Source organism: Marmota marmota, unplaced genomic scaffold (genome assembly GCF_001458135.2).
Source record: "Marmota marmota marmota unplaced genomic scaffold, marMar, whole genome shotgun sequence".
NCBI lineage: Eukaryota > Metazoa > Chordata > Mammalia > Rodentia > Sciuridae > Marmota > Marmota marmota.
The window spans coordinates 28763163-28786160 of NW_026000241.1; positions in this window are offsets into that span (position 1 = coordinate 28763163).

Here is a 22998-nt window from a genome sequence, read left to right on the forward strand (position 1 = left end):
ATTCTCTCAACTTACTTGATTCTTTTTGATAGATTGAGTCCATGGGTACTCTAAGTGAAAATAATAAAAAATTAAACACATACAAAAAAACTTCTGACTCATTGTGCAGAGTTTATGATAAAAATCACTAGAATGTAGTGGAGTTTACCTATCTATAGATTATGTTGTAGCTTATAATATTCTAGTTTGCAATGACACAGTTCTTAGAAGAAATGGAAAATTTAAAATAATCTGCAATGCCACAGTTCTTTTATGGTGAAGATGGAACATACAAGTGAATTCTGAAAATTAGCTTTGGGGACATCAGTGCTGCATGTAATCTATGAAGTGCTTCATTATTAATGCCCTGATATATTTGGCAATATTTAGTCTAACTGGATTCAAATAGCTTATTGTCAGAAACTTTCATTTGAGGTTATTTTTTCTCCCCCAGTAATAGTATCTTGAACCATTAAGAATCATTCCTAATTTTGCCAAGAATGTATCTGAATGTCATGTCAATGATGGAATAGATTAGTGACTTTATTAATAACTGTGGTCCTGGTTTTTCCTAGTATAGGGATGTCAGGGAAAGCTAGTTCATAGATGTGGTAAGATGTTCTCTTAACCCTGTAATTGGGGTACAAGGAAAGGGGTAATAGGAAATGGCATATGTACTTCCCTCTGAGCAAAGAAAGAATCAATACCCTTGATCCTACCTCACTGGGGAATAAAATCAGGGAGTGCTTGGAAAACTTTGTATAATTGGGTCAGGATCACAGTGTTCCATAGCTCAGAGTCATTATTCACAAGGAGAAATGAGTAACTCTGTCTACCTATCAATCACATTGTCTCATTAGGAGAAAACACTTTTCTAAGTACTTTGAAATATTAACCAAGGTAAGGAGAGGTATTCACGATAGGGGTAAAAGCTGTACTGTATTTCTGGCCTTAAAAAAAAAGAGAGAGACCAATGATACCATTTTCTTTTTTTAAAGATAAAGTCACAATATCATGATGAGTCATGAAGGTCAGAGAGACATGGTGTTTAGATCTTGGTAGAAAAGCCCTTCAAACATTCTTGAAATAACTGAGCGATGTTGTTTTCTGCTAAAAGCATGATACACTGTCTCTGGGAAAGTATAGACTCTTGTAAGTAGTTAATTGGGAAGAAGAATGAGAGATAAAATAATGAATCAAATCCCAAATGTGCTACTTTGCTTTATTGATCAATTCAACTTACAGGTGTGATGGAATGTATCGGTTATTTTGGAAAGTCATTTGGGTATTCAACAGAAGCCAAAAAAAAAAAAAAATGTGTATCTTTCACTTTCTTAGGAAGTGCAATGTGGGTCCCAATTCCAAAGATGAATCCTCAAGTTATAATTAGAATCCATGATTATTATATTATTATATTATTCCTGGCTTCTTTTGTTGTTGTTTCTCTTCAGTTCCTGAATGTGGGTTTTATTTTCCTCCCTAATGATCTTCTTTGATTTCTGCCTCCTGCAAGGGATGAATCCTTCTAAACATTATGAAACAGAGTGAAAATTATTTTATTTCAATGGCTAGTGACCATTTCTAGGATGATATATACAGGGCCACTAGGCAGGACCCAGGCTATCCTTATGGATATTGATACTGAAAACTACCAGGATTAGGAAGAGCAATCTCATGAATAAATGGTTATAGTTAGTTGTGACCAGAAATCCTATTTTTTCTGCATTCAGATGAGATTTTTGGAATAGTAGAAATACAAATAACAGTACCTGGAATACCTGAAAAGGTAGAAATTACACAGGAAAAAAAAATGACTCCCAAAGCAGAGCGAATGAATGTCTTAGACAAGATACCAAATCAAACTTTCTGTGATTATAGAAATGTTTTATTATCCTTATTGTCCAATCCTGCACATGTAGCTATTGGATGCTTGATATGTGGCTAGTAATCAAGGAACTGAGTTTTAAACTTTACTTAATTTTTATTAATTTAAATGTAACTATAAATAGTCACCTGTGCCTACTGGCTATTTGTAGAGGATAGAATATTTCTAATAATTCTATTTCTGATCACAATTTTAAGTCACATTTTAAATTTTAAATCACAATTTTATCTGCATGATGATAAAACTTGATATGGAAGAAAAACATTTTATAATATATTTCATGTTATTGTATCTTAAATATCATATATACATTATAGGAATTGAAGGAAATGTCTGATTAAATATATGCTTTTCCAAAATTACAGTTTATACTATACTTTTAGTATTTAAAATATTTTTTGCAATGATACCATACTTTTAATTAAAAAGGATCACAGCTACAAATATGATAATATATGACTATCGCAATATTAAAACTTTTAACTTGAAGTTTTACTTATTACTGAGAACTGATTTATAAAAAGCTTTATTAAAATATAATTTGCATTCCATAAAGTTTACCTATTTAGTGTATAATTTAATATTTTTAGTATATTTATAGAGTTTTGCAATCATCACCTCAATCAAATATTAGAACATTTTCATCATCCACAAAAGAAACCTTATAACCTCTTAATGGTCTCTTTCCATTTCCCTTGCAATCGGCCTTCTTTGTGTTTGGACCTGCCTGTTCCAGACATTTCTTATAAATGGGATCACTCAATGTGTAGTATTTTGTGACTTCCACTAGCAGACTAAGTTGCTTACCCAACGGATCTATTTCTTTACCTAAAGAACATAATTAATTGTGGTGAAAATAAAATTCACTTAACGGAATATCCAAAAAAAATTCTGGAGAAGATAATCTTAAAATTGTTAAGAGAAGTCTAATAATTTATAAAGTGTCAAGTAGCTAGAAACAGAGTTCACAAAGCATTTATGCCTAAAATATTTCAGCTAAAAGGTGCAGAGTTGGGACACCGTGATATGAAGAATTGCCCAGGGAAACACTGAATCTTCTGAAGCAGGGTTTTGTTGTCTCTCTGGATCCTTAAGTCTGCTCTCATTTTCAGGTGCTGCCTGTTCTGTTCTGTTTTGGAGGCTCAGGTTGTTTGGTGCATTTAATGTTCTGTGGTCAATGAGGGAAGAATTCCTCCTCCCTTTCTTCATGCTTTGCTTCTTTTAGAGGGAAATCAAGGCAGATCCATTTCTGTCCCAGTGTCTTACAGTGTTTTAAGTGATGACTTCCCTTGCATTTGCCTCTGCCTCCTTCTTCTCTTGGTTCTTTTCTAACTGGCATTCAGACATGTGCACATTAAGGGGAGCTGGAGGACAGATGCTCTCTATAAAAGTTATGACCTATTTATCTTCTCTTCGCCCAGGAATAAGGCCATGCTACTTCCTCCATCTGGCCTACTCTGAACAGCATCTTCTTCCCCTAAAAGGGTTTCTATCTAGAAGCTTCTCTAGTCCCTCAGAGGACAGGGCTAGAAACCTATAGGAGGTACCACCTACACCCATGGAAAGAATAAGTACACCCACCTTTCACCACCCCAGATTTTGTATACTAAGGAATATTATATATACTATGGATATGATATATCATTAGATGTTTCTTCCCCTCACTTGTGTATGGTAGTGCCCAAGTCTCCAGAAAAAAATCCTCATGGTTGTCATATTCAACATGTTGATGTTTTATTCTATTTATAGTAGAGCTAAACATAGTCAAATGCTTGTCTAGAAAGTTTATCTGGAAAAAGGCTGTATGTCAGCAGCAGCCAATAACTAGTTGGAGAATGAAGCGTTTGGTTAAACATTGCAAGAAAAAACATTTGACCCCTTAGGAGCAGTTTGGTGCTACGTGAACCGAAAAGAAAGACTGGTTAACTGGTTTTTGCTTATAAAAATTACTGAATTATGTCAAATGAGTCATTTGTGTGCCGAAAGGTACTCACTGTGTTACACAACACTACATAAATTGAGGAAAATATTGTAATTCATGTCTCTAACACCATGCAAAAAAAAGAGAAGGCTAATGAATCTGAGATGTCTTGAAAAGCTTTTTAAAGTCAGGATTTTTAAAAAGTATTTTAAAGGATCCAATGTAAATTCGGTCTTATGGCAAAGAAGTAAAATCTGTTTCCAATGCCTAAGAATGTAGCATAATCCATTTCTCACCATGAATTTCTTTAGATCTTTGAAACATCAAATGTTAGATTTAATCCACAAACCTTCAGGTTTTTGGCTGTTAACCTGACTGCACAGACAGATATGACCATCATAGAAAATCTTGTTCTCCAGGACTAGGGCAAAGTACAGAGTAAATGTCTGTTCTGGGCCATGTCTCCATGGGACATATATATCTGATTTTGAGATGCATATGCTATTTCTCATTTCAAAAACTAATGCATTGTAAGTATATGCCTAGGTTTTCCTTTCTCCCACTTCTAACTATAAAGAATATGCGAAGTGAAGAATCCACAGAGATGTTCTAACTGCAAATGTTCAAGGCAACATGAGAACATGTTCTGAGTTGTGGTCACTTATTCATTCATTCTATAAACATATACTGTGTAATTAAAAACAGAATTGGAGTCTTTTTAAAACAGGTGAAAATGATAACATATAGTTCACATTGGAGGAAAACTGTTTTTCTAGACCTTGGGGACACATACTCTTGATCCAAGAGGGACATATACTCTTGATCCAAGAGGGGACACTTCAGCATGTGTGAGAGATGCCTGTTGCTCCTAGAGCATTGGTAGCCCCACTTAAGATTCTATTGTTGTCTGTGGATTCTGATATTGGGTGAAGCCATGTATTTATAATCTGTAAATACTCTCACTTCCCGGTGGCCAGGGGTAGATTCCAACTGGAAGCAAGAATATAGTACTTCTTGATCTGTGATTGCAGGTTCAGAAGGCCACATGAATACCTTGAGAGGCACTGGAGATGAATCAGAACACCCTTATCTTTCTGAAGAAAATTAGGTCTCGTGATAGGAAATACCAGGTAAACAATCTCAAAATAATATTCCATGTAGTAATAGAGAAAGTTCAGGTTCTGAAGGCAGCCAAGTGAAAGATAGGACTAATTCAGTTTGAAGGTAGTAGAAATGCACACTCTAATAATAGGTGACATTGGACTTGGGTATTGAAGAACAAGTAGGAATTTTCCAGGTAGCAAGGAGTAGAAAGGAAATAAAGTTGCTAAAATAATGCCTTGGGAGAAAAGTTTATGCAGAGGCCAACAACAACAACAAAAAATGTGCAAAAGAAAGTTTCCTGTTTTTCTTGATCCTTGGCTCTTTTAGATCTTGAAAGCTAAGAGCCCTATTTGGGTTCTTATTTCCTTTTATGCTGTTTCTGTAAGTTGATGTATGTGCCGTGCCAAATGGAGTTTGTGCTCAAAATTTCTTAATCCATTAATCTTCAGGTGTTTTTCACATTTTCCATCTGAGTGACTACAGTAGACCCACTGACCTCTCAAAAGGTTGGTAAGCCAAAGACAAAACACAGCGGACTCCGTGAATGCTGAGTATTTATAGAGGGACGAGCTCACTTAGGGTAATTGCTCAGGGAAATTAGGGGGAAAGTATGGACTAAATGCCCATCATTTATTAGTTTAGCATAAAGCTAACTGTAATCTATGGATAATGGATAGAGATGACTTTTTAAAGTGAAACCTTTTGTCCTGGTGATGCAAACCTCTGACACCACAGCCTCTTGTGTGCTGAATCACTCGAATTGTGGCTCAATGCCTGAAACTCAATTTCTATTGTTCCATGCCCTCTAAACTGTGTTCTTTCCAAGACTCAGCTTGTTCTGGCAGAACTGTGTCTTATTGAATTTTGCTTGATTTGCTCTTCCTTTTGGGTCTGATTAAAGTTTCCTCCTCTTTTTAGCACCCATTTGTTTCTGCTTGAAGGAAAGAGCTTGCTTAGTGAGCTCAGTTTGATTTCCCCTGTGGGTTTCCCCCCACTATCCTTCCTTATTGCTAAAGCCCTTGCAGATAGAAATGTGGACTCTTGAGCAGACATTTACAAGAGCTCTTCTTAGCTCTTATATAGCTAACCCTTATATAGCTCCTACTACTTGCCAAATATTGTTCTCCATAATTTCCACGAATTAACTCAATCATCTTTGCAAAGACGAAGGAGGCAAGTATTACTATCCCCATCTTGTAGATTGGGAAATGGAGGCACAGAGGGAAAATCTTGCCAAGGCTCACACTCAGAAGGTGCAGAGCTCTGATGCCATCCCTGTTGGCTTATTCTTCTAACCACTCTACTCTATGTCCTGTCATTCAAAGCCAGGGACTTTATATAAATTAGCATCCTTATTGTTGGCAAATTCCCTAAAAGGTGGGTACTTTACTCTTAGTTGGTTATTTTTTTTTTTTTTTACTTATGAGAAATTGAGGGTGCATAAAGTTTACAAAACTAGCACAAGGACACACAAACTGGAAATTAGCTGAGATGCACTTCAGCTGGTGTCTCTGACCTTACAGTTCTTGCCCTTAACTACCACTATAAGCACCATTTTTTGCCCAAATGTGATCTGGAGCTCAAGATTCTTAAACCTCTCTTTTCTCCCTGAGCAATCTTATCCTGGCTTATGACTTTAAACAATTATCTATACTTTGATGATTCCCAGCGCTGACTTCTTCCGTGAATTTCATATCCATGTATTCTGGGAGTAAGCTCCTGTGTTCTTAAAAGACCCAGCTAGTAAATATTTTAAGGTTTTCAGGTCACTGGATGTGTCTACATTGGTGTGAGCAACTTGAGGGCAGGAAATGGGTCTTGTTCATCCTAGATTCATCCTAGTACCTAGGGCCACATCTGGTAGATAATGCCTCAGAATTGCTTGTTCGACAAATCGAGTGTGCCTGAAATATTGTCCTTGAAAGGGTTGAGATTGAAATCTTGCTGGCAGAAACCTTTTCATGATGTACTTCCTAATGCAAACTCACCACTTTGTGAAAGGAAAAAGTTTTTCTCAAAATCTTAATGCCTCTGAAAGAAATGGGTTTTCTGTCTTTACTTATAATACTTTGAAAATAAAAATCTCTAAAATATACATGCTCATTATCACTGTTGGTATTCATTTTGATGCTTATGATCAATGAGCAGAGAATTTGGAGTCAGAGTTGGGCTCAGTTAGTAACACTGCCCTTTAGTAGTTCTATGACAGTGTGCACATCCTTTAAACTCTCTCAGCCTCATTTTCTCCTTTGTAAATGTACATTATATTATAAATCATAGAAAAATTTGAGACACTTTGGTTAGATGATCTGTTTCAAAATAGTTTAGTGTTTCATACTAGTAATTGTTTAATTAATGGTAGATGTTGTTGTTTTCCTCTTTCATTAGCCTCATTTTCCTTTCCATAGGTATAAGTAATCTTAAGCACCATACCAAACAGTGGCACTGGTATAAAGTTACTATTTGAGTGGTTACTTGAAGTAGGCTTCAAACACTGAGGTAGTCAATATTGACTTATGTCAAAGGCAAATTTCCAGCAGTCTTGAATTTTAGGTCATCCATCAAAGGCACTTACTCAGTCTGGTGTTATGCTAGGCATTGGGGCAATGAAGAAAGAACCCTTACTTTGAGGAGCATATTATCTAGTTAACAGGACAATATATCCAAAAAGATATGGAGTTTTACATGAATAGCTAAGCTTTAAAAAATGTGACAGCATTTTCGAGGACAAAAAGAACCCATCCAGTGCTAGAATCTTCCAAGGCTCCCTTTCTTCTGTTACAATCCTATCCTAGAAAAACTCCATTTTTTTCTTACATTGAATAGATAGAGAAGGGTCTCAGATGATACTGAGGAACATATGTCTCTTGTGTGTTCTAAGAGTAAGCACAGCATGCTTGACATGTTCCATAAGATAAGATAAATGAATAAGAATGTTCACTATTGAACAGGGACAGGATGCAGGATTGCAGTAATATTGAACTCTCCCTTTCCTTTATATAGATTTAATTTTGTTGTCCATGACTAATTCATGGAAAAGAAATGCAACAACATCAACATCACCACTTTTTAAACTTATTTGTGTGTGTGTGTGTGTGTGTGTGTGTGTGTGTGGTACTAGGGATTGGATCTAGGTGTGTTCTACTACTGAACTATATCTCCATCCATTTTTTATTTTTTATTTTGAGACAGGGTCTTGCTAATTTACTTAGGCTATTCTTGAACTTGTCAATCCTCCTGTTTTAGCCTCCCAAGTAGCTGAGATTACAGATGTATACTATGGTATCCAGCTAGCATTATTATTTGGGGGTGGGTGGGTACCAGAGACTGAACTCAAGGGCACTCAACCACTGAGCCACATCCCCAGTTCTGTTTTGTATTTTATTTAGAGAGAGGGTCTCACTGAGTTGCTGAGCACCTTGCTTTTGCTGAGGCTGGCTTTGAACTCTGGATCCTCCTGCCTCAGCCTCCCAAGTCACTGGGATTACAAACCTGTGTCACTGCTCCCAGCAAGCATCACTTTTTATCACACCATAAAACCCAAAAGAATATGAAAAAAAAAAGTTGAAGTAGATTACTTTGCCAAACCTGAGAAGGAGCATAACAGTAGCTGAAATTAATATCTTGCTGGAACCATTGATTCTTACTTGCTCCAAAATTTTATTCAAAAGAAGCATGAATTTTTTTTAGGACCTACTTCTCAAATCTAATTCTATACAAATGAAGACTGCTTCAACTTTAATGTGCAAAATAATCATGTAAGAATTATGTTAAAAGCCAAAGTCTGATTCTGGAAGTCTAGTGTCGGACTTAAAATTGTACATTTCTCATTCCAAATGAAGACTTCTCATAGTATTCCAAGTAAATCTTTCAATTGTTCATAAACCACATTTTGAACAACAAGGACTTAGCCTTTATCCAACCAATCTGAAGTTCTGTTCAGAATTTGATTCTGGTGTACCCATGCCCATCTCTTCTAGCTTCAGAACCAACCTAGGCTGAAGTTCATAAATGTGTCAATAAATTAATTTCTCATGAAGCTTCTAAGTCTATAGAGATCTTTGCCTTTTTTTCCATCTAGAAAGAGCTACAGCATGAATGTAACCTTCAGTGGTTTCTACATTTGAGATGGGCTTTTGCATCCTCCCAAATGGTTTAATATTTACAGAGTTGGGCCACATCAGTATCATAACCAACATTACATACTGCTATCCTCATGGCAATAATGAGGAATTTCATGTAAATCAGAGGGAGCCTCACAGTTATTTTCACACCCCTCATAGTCCACTTTGCCACAAGAGGTCACCTAAAATCGTGTGATATTATTCTATGGCATTAAAAATGAGGGTTATATAAAAAGATGAATAAAGGCTATAAAGAAGTGGTTGTTAAGTGAGGTCTGAGTCTGTGTACATTTATAATGCATTTTTCTAATATTTTTTCTTTAAATAACTTTCTAACTACAAGCTAAGCAATCTTATCAAATTTTCAATTATGTCTTAGATTTAAAATACATATATTTTTAAGTGCAGGAATTGACAAAAATCCACTTGAATTTTTAATCAAAATAAATTCTACATTGAATTTTCCCAGTTTTACTCCAACATATCACTTGGTATTTTCCTTACTGTCGCGGGTATGCGGTGTCATTCTTTTGAACACTTAGTCATTTAAAAATGTGTTGATGTTTTGTAGGAAATAATTCTAATGCACAATACCAAGTATTTTCTGGTGCTTGAAATAGCTTGCATTGTGAAGCACTGAATGAAAATCTATTTAACCGTTACTTAAATAGAAAATGTTCAGGGTGGTATGTGTCAAGATGATTTGAGGAAGATAAATATGGATTTTTTGTGTTCCACAGACTATTTTATTATCTATCAATAACATGTTCTCCACCCCCACCACCACCAAAAAAAAAAAAAAAAGATTCCAACAAATAATTCATTGCTGAATTTAACTAGAAAGACAATTAAGTTCAGGCTCAGAAAAGAATTCAAAAGTTTCAAACCCAAAAGGTCTCAGGTCATTAATTTCCCCAAAGAAAGAAACAAGCTACTATAAAAATCACCAGACCAAACTTGAACTGCAGTTTGAAGAGTTGGGAAAGGAAAGAAAGCATTGGGATGAGTTCTATTTCTCTCTTTCTTGGGCATTGCTAGATCTGATCCTGGAAACGTTTAAAGACTGCCTTCTATCAGAAACAAGAGATGTACAAAGAAAACCAGGGAGATGCATGCTACAACTTGCTAAAATGGCAGATGTTTATAGAGCCCTATTTTATCTAGGGCACTGCAAAAAATAGAAAATGCACTCAGCTTTCTGAGAAGAAGCAGGCTATGATTGAGCAAGTAAAAGCCTAGCTGTGGTGGAGGAATACGGGTGTTTATTTTCCTGGTCATACTTTGCCAAGAAGTAAAATAATTCTTGATAATGTTTGTGCCAGACAGGCTGGGGTAGGTTGTGGGTAGAGATTCTCTCTTCCCACTTCTTCTTTCCAACACCTGACACCCCAAAAGTGTTTTAGTATAACAGACAATATTTAGTGTGTCCTCAAGTAGCTCTCCAGGTAAACTCTCCTGATAAAGGCCCAGTGTTTATTCTGGGGTATTTTTTTCCCTGTGACCCTTGCAAACAACACATGCCTCTGTATTATTGAGGGAAGGGGGTGGATGGCATGGAGACTCTCATACCAGCTCTTAAGTGTTTTTACCTAGAAATTACAAAATCATTCATATCTACACTTTAGTTGGTGCGAATAATATGGCCACATCTACCTTTAAAGAACAATTAAGTAGAATCCTAATTTTTGCCATGAACGCAATGTCTACCACCGAGTTCTGCTTATTCACACATTTCCTGATTACCTTCTACTTCTCACTATGCTGCTTAGGCATTTTTAATGTCTTACTTAGGCAACTCTTTTAGCCTCATGTATACATATCTTCCTGTGTGCCACCTTCTCACCCTTGTCTGTCTTGTACACAGTCACAAAATAAGTTTCCCTAAGCCAGAGTTTCCCATCCAGCCTCTGCCCTAAATCATCTACGATTTCCCCACTGGCTCATCTCCTTATGCATCTCACACTGAAGAGTAAAATTATGCTTGGAAGCTGGTGAGAAACCAACAACAGCTGAAACCAACTTCATCTACTATCACTGAGAAACACTGAGAAAACAGATGAGAAATGTCCAGGAGCAAAGTTTGATGTAGACATGACCCAAGAAAGTGTGATAGAAAGTGGTAGTCATCCAGGCAAGCAGTAGGCATTAAAAATGCCCAATAAAGAGAGAAATGGGCCTCACATGAGTGACACAGACCATGTGCATGGTAACTTAGAAGCATTGACTATGCATAGATTCATGCAGGCAGATATCAGCATGGAGCAGAGACTCAAATGTAAAACTGGAGTCAATGATTAGAACTCAGTCACTGGGCAGTGTCAAGAGATAGGCATCTATATTGGGACACTAATTTATGACACATTATGAAGATAGGGAATTATGTTAGAGAAGAGAGCTGAGACTTAGAGACATACATTGATATACATGACTGTGATTTTTAAGTGTTTTCCAGTTGTTTCAAAGGAAACATTCAGAAATCCAATCTATAAGTTAGATAACAATAGCACTGCTCTGATGGAGGGCATCATGGTTTCCACCCCTTCTTCCTGTAGAGTAGCAATCCCCAAAATAATTTCTCAACCAACATCCCCAGGGGCCCACTGAGCAAGCATAGGAAGATGTGCCAGTTCTGAAGTTGGGGTATGTGTTGGGGGGAAGCAGAAGGTCAAGTGAGTACCAACAGTAAGAGTTACTGACTACTGTTGCACTGAGACCCCCATATGACAAACCACACTAAGCACTTTCACCATATCTGTATGACAAAGGTTGGACCCAGATCTGGTGATAGAGAGAGCCTAGAGAGAGGAGCTAAGGGACCCAGTCATAGAGAATAACTCATCTCTTCTTCCTTCTTCCTGTTCCCACGGAAGAAGTGTTCTTGTTAGAATCAAAGGCATTTGTATTCTGGATCCCAGGCTGTCATTTTGCTCCTGAACGTCTCCCTCTCACAATCCCAATGTCTTCTTTACAAGACCCCTTCCAGCAGCACACACACCAACTTTAGAGCATTAGATCTCAAAGTTTTGTCTCTAAGTCAATAGCATCAGCATCTCCTAAGAACTTGTTAGAAATGCAAATTCTCATGTTCTACCCTAGGCCTATTAAATCACTCTGAAGCTTAGCAATTGTTCTTTTCAGTAAGTTCACCGGGCAATTCTGATTCAGCCACTTACTAGTTGTATGATCTTAGACATGTTTCATAGCATCATTTTGCTTCATTTTCCCATGTGTAATGTGTACAGGGGATATAATAATACCTATTTGTATTTGCTTAGGACAATACCTGACATAGAATATTAGCTGTATTATTTTTATTTTGAGCATCATCTATATGCCAATCATTAGTGAGGAATAAGACAGTCTTCATAAATAGTTGCTCACAGTGTGTTAAGGCTGGAGGTAACTGTATGCTTGATTTTGCATCAGGATCACCTCTAGGCTGTGAAGACATTTATTCCTTCTGTGTACCACATGATGCTTAGAGATGGTTCACATACTACATCCTCTAAGCACTCTATTATCATTGGGGGTCTGTGGTCAATCACAGCAGTAACTCCAGGTTTTGTACATTCTTTGGCATGTAACTGTGTAGTACCTTTCCACTCTATTACTGGTCAAGACTCACTTGCTCTGGCCACTGGGTACTAAAAAAAAATCTATGTGGGGAGGTTTACTCTCGCATGCTTCTGCCACTGCACGTCAGCATTCTTGGGTGTAGCAGACAGAGAGCTCCCCAAAGTTGTCTATCTAGTCTCTGGAACCTGTGGGTATTTTATGATAATAGGAAAAGAAGTTATTTTTTCAAATGTCATTAAAATTTTAGACCTTAAAATATTGAGATCATTCTGGATTATATGGGTAGAATCAGAGTAATCACAGTGTGTTAACAGAGAGTTTTTTCATTTAAAATTTTTTTATTAATGCATTATAGTTATACACGACAGTGGGATTCATTTTGTCATAATACCTGCATGAAATGTAATTTGCTCCATTTCAGTCCCTAGTACTTCTTATTTCCTCCCTTTCTCCTTTCCACTCTTCCCCATCCTCTATTCTACTAGTCTTCCTTCCATGTATTTATTGTAAGCTTTCTGTCGAAGGAACCGCTGAGCTAGAGCCAGTCCACCCATGTATTCATTGATTGATTGATTTTTTAAATAATTTTTTAGTTGTAGATAGGTACAATACCTTTATTTTATTTATTTTTATATGGTGCTGAGGATCAAACCCAGTGCCTCACACATGCTCAGCTACGACCCCCATCCTATTGATTGATTTTCAAATTAGTGCTTTATAGGTATAATTAAAGGTGTAATTCACTGTGGTATATTCTTTTATGTACATTGCATAAATTGTTTCATTTCATTCCGTGGCTGGTTCATTGTCTGGTCCTTCCTTCCTTTTCCTAAATCCTCTTCCTCAATTCCTTAGAAAGCGGAGAGTCAGAAAATGAGTCATCTTTCTCAAGATGGAATCAGAAAATGGGCAGAAGAGAGATAAAGCAGAAGGAGAAGTTAAGTGATTCCAGGCATGAGAAGGATTCATTGTGTTGTTGCTGGCTCTGAAACATACAACCAGAGGAAACAGGTTCTGCCAATAACCTGAAGGAGCTTGGAAGTAGAATCTTCCCAGAGCCTTCCAGTGAGAGCCTAGACGGCTAACAGTTTGGTTTCAGTGTTGTAAACCTGGAGCCAAAATAACGAGCTGAGACAACCCTGAACTTCTGCACTACAGAATTTTGGGATAAATTGTGTTGTTTTAAGTTACTAAATGTGTGGTGATATGCAAAAGCAGAAATAGAAGACTAACATACCAGCCCCGAACAGAACTAAACGATTACCCTACTTTCTTTAGCCAAAGGTAGCTAGAGTTGAGAGTTATCCAATTCCAAGATAGATAAGTGTGCCCAGCCAAGATCAGCAAGGCCACCTACCTAGCCAACCACCTCAGATGTGTGGTGGAAGCCTCTGATGTTTGGTGGTTATTTGTCATGTGACACTGTGTGGCAATGGAAATCCAAAAATGGGTGGCAACATGCAGCAGTGGATGTCTTGGGGAGGCCAAGGACATCTAGGTGGATATTATACTTTCAGTGTGAAATTCTTTCTGAGAGTGATAACCGAGAAAAATCTTCCTGTTCAATTAGTTAATTGAATCAAGGAACAGAGATCTAAGGTGAGTTCAAACCTAAATACTTTACTAAGGAGAAGGCATGGATTGTTTATCTGCATCATTGGTAATATCTTTGGAGAATTTTTTTTGCATCCAAGGGGAAATGGAAGGTTCAAGAGCTTCCCTTCTGTCGCAAGCTATCTTTCTAGTTTTGTTGAAATTTCTGTGGGGCCTGGGCAGTCAAATGATCTTCCCATTTTGAAAGATCTGAATTTATAAAAAGGAAACAAACAGTATCAGCCAAACTGCCTTTTTTTTTTTTTTTTTTGCCAAACTGATAAGTAAACAAAAAAATCCAGATGAAGCACTTTAATACTTAGACTTAAATGAGAGAGAAATTCCGCAGAGTTAAATAAAGCATAAAATGGATATTTCCACTAAGGCTATGTTAGCTGAAGCAGCTATTTAAAACACACACACACACACACACACACACACACACACCAAAATTAATGTGATTCTGGCTTAATTTAGTTTTATTTTATCAAGTCAGCAGAGTTAATTCTATGTCAATAAAAAAAAAACGAAACTCAAGCTGTGCAAATCATTTTGCACTCCATGTGAATTTCTGGAGGAAATACTGAAAACATATTTAAATTGCATGACAAGTACTGTGAGTACATTTAATTTTACATTAAAAAAGTGTCGTTTGTGTTTCCTGAGAATAAAACAGATCCAAACAAAACAAACCATTCAGTGATTCAGTGTTTGGGACACAGTAGGTTACCAATTGAAGAAATCCCCTCCCAGGCCAAAACAAACGTTGCCTGACATATTGTTCTTCAAATCAATACTAGACTCAGCAAGGCTGAGGCTTCTGGCTGCCTGTTTCTTCTCTGGCAGTTTAAAGTAAGTGTCCACACTGTTTTATGAATGAAGATTTCCTTCCTGGTGGTACAGAGCTTAAATCTTATTGTGCAAACTCAAGGTGTTAGTTTTGACCTCCTGAATGATGCCCTATGGTCTTCCAGTTGAAGGCAGCATACCTGAGAGCTTCTCCCTTTAGGTAAATAATGATTTGCTTAAAGAAACTGGGAAAGGGAACCAAATAAGTGAATTATGTGCTCTGTATACAGCACAACCTCACTTCTGTGGTAGAATCCAAAAAAGAAGAAAAATCAGCTAATGTTCATATACCAAATGCTTCCAGAAGATGAAAAGAAAGGCAATCGTTTGCTTTACAATTTGTTCTGATTGATTGAAATTTATCCTGGAGTGGGTATGGGAGGAGGTGTAGCATGAGATTTAAAGTCTGTCTGCTCTATCCACAGTAGCCCACTTTTCTGCTTTCTTGTGAGAAGAGGAAGAATTGACCCCGTCTTTTCAGGAAAGGGGCAACTTCAGGATTGTCTCTGAGGTAGAAAATAAAGGTGGCATTAAAACATTAAATTCTTTTATCAGTATGAGATGATACCAGGCATAAACATTTGTTGACTGTGTGTGAATGTGTGTGAGTGTGTGTGTGTGTGTGTGTGTATTTTTCTTGTATCTTCCTTAATGTAGATACAAGTAGAAAACTCATAAACATGTTTGATAATTCAAACACACATTACCCAACTAAAGAAGGAAAAAAATCATTTACATATTTCCCTGTGGTGATTCTGTGTGGCACCAACTCCTACAGCTACAGAGATGTTGCCATCTAATAGAATCTCTGAATATTTTAAAGCAATTTCCTCCAAAAGTACATGATTTATTTACTTCGGATGAGGATTAGGTGATATATTTTTGACATTGTTGTTTGCATTTTGAGTTTGTTATTCTTTCATTCATTACATCCAATATGCACTTATTAAGACTTCACTGTACTTAACATATTTGATACCTGGAGCAGGCAATTTTTCAACACTTCCCCACGTTATTTCAACATCCTTTTCGGTAATACTGATGAAAGAAATATGCATATGTAACTAGAAATTAACAGCACTTACCAAATAAAAATATTTCCATGTGTTGTTTACTTTCTGCTTCAGGTTCAAACTTTAAACAAATAAAAACTCCAAGTGGTTAAATGGAGTGGTAGAATCGAATTAATCTGAGTTTCATTTCTATGTCCTTCCAGTCACTTTGAAATTGTGAACTTCAAATTTGCTGTTTAAATTTAGGAATCTTGGTACTATTAGGGAAGAAAATACAAATTGCTTCTGAATTGTGTTTGGAAGATTTCTAACTATTATGGACTTAACTCTCAAAAATGAGGACATGTTCTCTTATGAAGATACAGTGGAATTTTCCAGAGGTTAGATGGCATCTGGTATCAGCCCAGACTGAGTGCAGCCACAGATACGGTATTCCAACTGCCCTGTTAAACATGGTTAAAAAGATTTTCAAGAAGTATAAAAGAATGCCACTAATCTCAAACAAAGCTTTTTGGAAAATATAATTGTTTTCATAAAAAGGTGTTCTTTTGTAACACATGATGGATCTATTAATATTTTAGAATAAATAAATTCAAGTTAAGTACTAAAATAATGAGCACAAGTGGCTGAGTCCACATATGTTGAATGCTGACTCTATGGCTGGGATTTCTCCAAATGAACTGCCACATAATATAAAAGGTTTATTAAGAGATAACAATTGAGAGATGCTAATTTGAAGAACACACACATGTGCATTCATACATTATGTAAACATAGTTATATAAATAATATATATATATACTCTTGTGCACATATATCAGTATATATATCATATATCTCTAGTTACATGTCAACAGTAACTATAGCATTTATTTTTTTTTTAGAACTTAAAACACAGAAAAGATTTTTGGGGAGACTGAGAATTTTGCTGACATTGTTCAAAACTGCTGAGTGCAATAATAAATGTAAAAAAAACCAGATCATTCTCCCTCTTTTATTGTGATAAAGTATGTATAACATGAACTTTACCATCATACCTGGTTTCACATATATAATTTGGTGGCATTTAAGTACATTTACATTATTTTGCACCCATCACCACTATTCATCTGCAGAACACTTTCAAACCCCAGACTGAAACTCTGTATCCATTAAACAAAAACATTCCATTCCTCCTCTTCCTAGCCCCTTTAACCATCATTCTCCTTTCTACCATGTGTTGTTTACATTCTGCCTGTGTACATCAGGTAGTTTGGCTATCTGATATAAGTGGAATTATATAGTATTTGTATGTGTGTTTGTGTGTGTGTTTGTGTGTGTGTGTGGCTTGTTTCATTTAGCATGGCATCCTCAAGATTCAACCATGTTGTATGTGCATATATCAGAATTTCATTCCTCTTTCAGGCTTAATAATATTATACTACACACATATACCATATTTTGTTAACTTGTTCATCTACCAGTAGATATTTGGGTCGTTTCTACCTTTTTGCCTGTCGTCTATAATGCTGCTATGAACATTGGTGTACAAACATACGTTTGAGTCCCTAAAGAGGATCAATTTTTTTCATTGGTTGTGTTATTACCCTCAAATCTCTACAATACTCATCCTTACTGACTTCACCTGCCCAGTACCCCACACTTGGCACTACAGGTACCATGATGGAGGAGAAAGAGGACTGCTGGAAAAGGTAGGAGACTGAGACTTCAGGAGCAAGTCTGACACTGTGTGGCTATAGCCGTCACTTAGTTTCCTTCTCTTTGGAATGAGACTTTTTGATGAAATCATATGAACCTACTGTTTATGATTCTACTAGCACAGGCAACGATAGCGCCAGTGGAGCACAACTCTGTTTATAAAGTACTTTCTTTTTCAAGCATCTCTCTTTATCTTCACAATACTGCAGCGAGCTGGATTTTACAATCATTTCCATCCCATGAGGACAGTGATTCTTGCCGTTTTGTTTATTAATGTTTCCCAAGACTGAAGAACACTGCCTGCTCTGTGAAAGCTGGCAATAAATATTGGTCGAATGAATGAAATTTCGGGGAGGATACAAATTACATACCTTGAATCCTTTACCAAGTAAATAGTGCTTGTTCTGGAACTTAATTGTCCGATGCTGAGTTCTATATAATTTTCACCACTTCACTTTTAGATAGTCCACTAGACTCTAGCTTAGAGCAAATATTTGTTAGTAATGTGCCTTGTTGAGGACTTTTACATTCAATATTTCATTAATTTTTATATCCTTTCCCTGAAGTATATGGGGTTGTTCCTATTTTACAGATAAGAAAACTGAGATTCAGACAAATGAAGCTGCTTGTTCAGACAGGTTAAGTAGCAGAGGTGGGATTTAAACCCCAGGCTTCCGACCCCACAGGGAGGTCCCAGAGGGAAATGATTAGACTGAATTAACACTGTTACTTGCATAAAATGCAGGATAATTTAGCCCCAAAGAATTGGAGGATAACTTGAGCAAAGTTATGACGATACAGAAATAAGCAAGATTTGGGCTGAAAATGAAAGGGTTGGGCTGTTGAGAAGGCACATGGGCAATAGTGAGAAAGAAGAGTGAAGCTGATCCAGAAGTCCAGGGCTGATGCAGTCAGGATGGAGAGGTGGAGTTCAGGATGGGAGACTCTGGACATTTTTCCAGTCGGCCTGCCAGCTTCTGTTTGGTTCGTGTGTCTGTTACTCAGGTTTACAGCAAGAGTCATTTGGTTCCAAGAATTCACCAAAAGGTAATCATTCCCTGGCCAGCTGAATCCTGCAAAACAAATCATGAGAGAATGACTCATACATCAGAGTTACTTTACAGTAGGAAACCCATCTCACCTGAGACCTTGTAGGGCCTGGTAGGTGATGGAAGTGCAGTAGAGGTTGTGTACGTGTTGGCAAACATCAGTGCTAAGTTATTTCATCTTAGGAGATGAAGCATAGATTTTTTTTTCCTCCACACATTTGATCTCATCAAAAAGAATTGATATCCTTCCTGGCTAAAGTAAGCTGATACAAATTGCTCTTCTAGACTCGAGAACTATCTACAGACAGTCATTGAAAAATACCATCTCCTGTTTCTGCTCTGGGGCAAGCACTTATTTATTCTCCTTTTGGAGACCAGGATGGTGTTCTCATTTCAACATGTTTTCTCATGTTTCCATATTGAAGTTTGTAGTGGCACAGCCACTTGAGAACTGGTTGAGGAGTCAGGAGGCACGTGCTTAACTGTCTTGTTAGTGATTAAACTGAATTTGAGCAAGATGCTTTCAGGGATAGGCCCATATTTCCTCATCCTATCCACAAATTTGGGGGTGGATGATAATAAAGGCCTTGTTCTGTGCTTAGGAATTATGATATACAATGCTAATGGTTAATTTTTTTTCTATAGTGGGCTTCCTAGACCATATCTCTTTTGTCTTCTGACTACCCAAATATTCACTTTGTCTCTTGGCTTAGATGCAAGAGGGGAGGAGACCCAGGGGGAGTCTCACTGTTGCTTATGTAGATTTTTAAACCAATCACCCATTTTAAACCAATTTTTAAACCAATCACCCATTCATGCTTTTTACTCTTCCTTGTGGTCAACTAATGAAGCCCTTCTCAGTCTCTGACTGGTATCTACCTCCTATCACCATTAGGTGTTCTGCTCTGTTAGGTCACATGACTGACTCTCCCACCTCCGAATCCCAGTTTCCCCAAACTAACTGATGGATATCAACCCTCTGCTTCTCTTCCTTCCCTCACTTACGTTTTCCTTTCTAGTTAAATATTTTAAATGTATTTATTGTCATTTTAATAGGGTTTGGGGAAGTAAAGGAGATAAACACATGTATTCAATTTGCCAAGTTTAACTAGAAATTACCTCTGTAATATTTGATTAAAGGAATGAAATGGAAAATGTTTGGGGAAATTGTTTTGGCATCCATGTGTGAATAATGGAGTGGAATAGATCAGAAGCCAGAGAGCCAGACACAGGGAATCAAAGAAGGTTGTTTCTGTTAAGTCTAATGTAAGGAAATGGAGAGAGAATAGGGGTTTCCTGATGAGAACGGCTTGAGTCAGAAAGTTATATTTGGAGGAAGAATAAAGTTGAGTCTGATAACTTTTAAGATGCTGAAAAGCCATGGTTATAGAGGGAGAGAAATGGAAGTTAACAGCATGATTTAGTGCTGGCTGGGTGTGGCTTATTGAAGTCAGGGTGCAGGCTGCGTTGGTATTAGAATGAAGCCAGGTCTATATGGGTTGTTGAAAGTTCAGTTCTGAAAGGAAACAATTCCAGGACGGAATTAAAGGCATGAGAATTCAGAGAAGGAATTCGCTTTTACTTTGTGGTAGGTGAGACCTGGCCTGAGCATAAAACTAGCGAGGAGATGGAAGATTTTTGTATGTGAGAAGAGTGAGTTTTTGAAGGAAAATGTCTGGTTAGGCAACCAAGAGTTCTTCCCAATGGTGTACTTTGAGGGGTGATTTGCCTATAGGGTATTTCTGGATTTTGTGCGTCTAATAGCTTTGACACAAAAGTTTAATCAAATGCTTGGAATGATCTTACCTCTTCCTGACTGATCACCTTTGGGTTTGCCATGATGATTTATCTTCCCCCTCCCACCAACAATTTATATCTTTCTGTTAAAATGGTCAGAGTTACCTAATTAGGGGCTTACAAGTGGCTACCCAGCCTTAGCTGACCTATGTCTCTTACACATGAACTCTGCTCTCTTATGAAGATTTTTGATGGTACACTTATTGATTTTCCTTAATTCTTAATGAATCCATATTCAGGATTTGTACAGTGTATGACATCTGCCAACTCATCCATGAGAATATTGGTTCCAAGGTTATAATCTCCAAACATTTGCTAGGTCTCCCACTTCCCACCTTTTGAATAGTTGACTGATTGCTTTCCAACTCCCCTTAGGCTTTTATGATTTAGGATCTGCATATATTTGTCCCTTTATTGTGTATAAACACTTCAGTCATATCTCAGGCTCTTGCTTTATCATTGAACTTTAGAGGTAGATTTGTTTTCATGGCTATGTCTCAAATGTTTAGTGACAGCAAGGTGTTTTCTGGTGGTGTCATTCTTATTTTAGGCTACTTCACACTGCAGAATCCTTCTTTGTCAGCTGCTGCTGTGTGGATATTCACAAGAGGTACTAGATAGGTGGTGTCAGAAAATTGGCACAAAATAAATCAAGAAGTAATTTCGAGGGGGGGTACTTTCAGGAAAGTTGGACATCCAAATAGGAATTTACTTATTCTGAGACTTCTTTTAAGAATTAAGAAATATGATCAATCCAAGAGAGAATTGGGTCTAAGCATGCAGTAGCAAAGGGTGTTTATAATGCTGGTTGAAAAATTAGGTACAGTGCATGATGGAGTGGTTGGGAAAAAGGACAAGAGTGAAGACACATTTAAGTTAAGAAACTGATTACAGATAATAAATAAAACAGAAGAGGGAGGGTATGTTGTGGTTTGAACTAAATAGATTATGGATACAGATAGGAGACAAGGAAGTAGTGGAGACACAGTACAACAGAAGTGGACGGAAATAGGAAGCACAGTGATTCGTGTATTATTACCATTTTCTTAGAAATTTCAGGAAATGAATTTGTTTTCATTGGTGGGCAGTTAGAGTTGGAGAATACTGAGTTTCAGACTATTTACATAAGGAATAGAAAAGAGAGGTATAAATATATTATTTTCTGAGCTTCCAGGAGAGGATGTATGGTGTGGGTCTCAGGGGAAATGAAGAGACTTCTGGAATATGCTTGAAGTGTGTGCAGTTATAGGAATTTCAAACTAAGGTTAAATGACCAGACCCTCAGGGATTCATCATTTTCTAAGTTTTCTGTTAAGTCTTAAATTATTTATTCTTGAATGGACATATTTTGAAAAAAGAAATGGTTCCATGAAGCAAAAAAAATGTTATATAGATATGATTCATGTGACTCTTTTTTATGTTAAATCTACAGACACATACAACAACAGTCAGAGTTCTAATGACCACGAGAGACACTGATTAACCACCTTGGGTAAACATATTGCAGCCCAAGATGATTTTAGTTACTGTGTACATCCCAATCTTGTAAAAGCTTGGCATGTTTCATTAAGTTCTATGAAATATTGAAGTTAAATTCTCAGACCTCACCCAACTACTATGTACAACTATAATACTATAATTAAAAAAAAAAAAACATCCTCAGATCTCTGTACTTCTCTTTATATCCATGTTGCTCTCTGCAGAGACAGGATCTGATTCACAGCCTTTTCTTGTTGCTTTGAAGATAATGTGAAATTTAAAGATGAAAATAAAGAATCTCTACTTTTTAGGCTTTTCTGATCATAAGTAGTTTTTCAAAGGATGCTTTTCAAAAAAGAAGCTTGGAAGAAATCTGTGTTGGCTATATTGTTCCTAAGGTCCCACAGATTGTACTTTTCCCCTCTTACCCTGATTTTAAGAGTGTATGTACTCTGAAAAGCATTTTGAAGCCCCTGGTTCTTCCTGGGAGGTTCATGTCTCTAAAGCACCTTGTCAGTTAAGCTAGAGGTAACAAAGAAAAGACGTGGATAAATATTACTTTTGCCTGATAATAAAATGCCTCTGTTGAATATATTAAGTTAAAAAAAAAGGAAATCCAGCAGATCAGAAACTGGAGACACAGAGGCATCAAGTGAAAGATCAATGTTATGTAAGAGGAAATTGGTAGTGCTAATCCTTGGTGTGACCCCATTATGTAAGAGGTGCTGCTTGCTTATCTCATTAGTCTGTGATTTAAAACAGTCAATTAAAATCCAAATTATCTCTCCTATCTCACTGTGTATCTCTTATAAACACAGGGCTTCATAAGGAATCAATCCACAAAAGATGGAGAACGGTGGAGATTTCCTATACAGTCACCTTATGCATGTACATATCGTTTTTATCAACAGTAGGGGACTGCTAGTCTCTG